We start from the raw sequence: 1,215 nt of genomic DNA, 5'->3' as shown, positions 1-1,215 counted from the left end.
AAAGAACCACCGCTACAAAGTTGTCCTTCGTCTCTTCGCAGGTGCGGTGCCCCCCACCCCCATGGTAATACTATAGTAAAAATTTCAAATAAATAATACTGACTTTTTGTTTTTGTTTGTTTGTTTTGTTTTTTCTAGACAGGGTTTCTCTGTGTAGCCCTGGCTGTCCTGGAACTCACTTTGTAGACCAGGCTGGCCTCGAAATCAAAAATCCACCTGCCTCTGCCTCCCAAGTGCTGGGATTAAAGGCGTGCGCCACCACGCCTTCCAAAGAGGATGGGATTCGAACCCATGCATACTGAGCACAATGGATTAGCAGTCCATCGCCTTAACCACTCGGCCACCTTGTCCCCTGACTTTCTGGGATTGAACCCAGAACCTCATTCATGCTGTGAAACGTCTCTGCCACTGACCTGCAGCCTAGCCTCGATAATACTTTTAATTAAGAGAAGAAATATTTCAAGAGATTCATTTAAAAAAAAAAAAAAACGAGGTAGCCTTCTGCTGAGGTTAAGGATAGATCAGATTCTGCTCTGCCATGAGCTGGATTGGTGACCTTGGCATTGAAGCTGTGCCTTTATATGATGCATGAAATCATGTATACAAGCACTAGAGGGGCCTCAGTAAGAGCTGATGTCATTAACTAGCTTGAACCATGCTCCAGGCTAGAAACAGTGTCCAGAGAGCCCCAGCCTCAGGAACCTATCCCGACGAGAGATTTACTTGAATTTTAAACTACCCCAAAAACAGGGTAACAAGATAGTACCCTCACAGTTTCAAAGTTCAGGAATTCTGGCTACCCTCAAACTCCATGAGTTCCATGGTAAGGCGAGGAGGGCTGCAGAATGAGAAATGTACCTAAATTCACTGAGTATTCGTGCTTCGGGTTCCTCGCCCCTCCCACTGGCTTCCAGACAGATAAAGAATGTGAAGCTCTCAAGACCATTTGTTAGGGATTCCCAGGCCTGAGGTCAGGGGCAGTGGCGTGGGTCACAGCAGCTGCCATTAACACAGCTGCTGGCTCCCAGCCTTGGCAGAGCTATTTCAGGTCTACCGAGTGTTCCTTGCCTCTCCGGCAAAGCTTCAAGAAATGCTTTGAACTATTCAAGGACGAAAGGCCCTGAACAGCCTTGCTTCCTAGGCAGTCAGCCTTCTGCTAGCTTGGCCCGGGGAAGGTTTGTTCCTGGTGGGGAAGGCTTCCGGTGTCTGCAGGCT

General features: G+C 48.1%; 1 non-coding gene across 1 annotated transcript; it reads right to left on the bottom strand.

The window, feature by feature from the left end:
• Positions 1 to 268: 268 nt before the first annotated feature.
• Trnas-gcu (transfer RNA serine (anticodon GCU)) lies at positions 269 to 353 on the bottom strand. Its single transcript has one exon. It is a non-coding gene; the product is annotated as a tRNA-Ser (tRNA).
• Positions 354 to 1,215: the final 862 nt, after the last annotated feature.

The sequence above is a fragment of the Mus caroli genome, unplaced genomic scaffold, assembly GCF_978045245.1.
Source record: "Mus caroli unplaced genomic scaffold, Mus_caroli_1 scaffold_1, whole genome shotgun sequence".
Taxonomy (NCBI): Eukaryota; Metazoa; Chordata; class Mammalia; order Rodentia; family Muridae; genus Mus; species Mus caroli.
The sequence above is the reverse complement of the archived record's forward strand: the minus strand, read 5'-3'. Positions and strand labels throughout refer to the sequence as shown.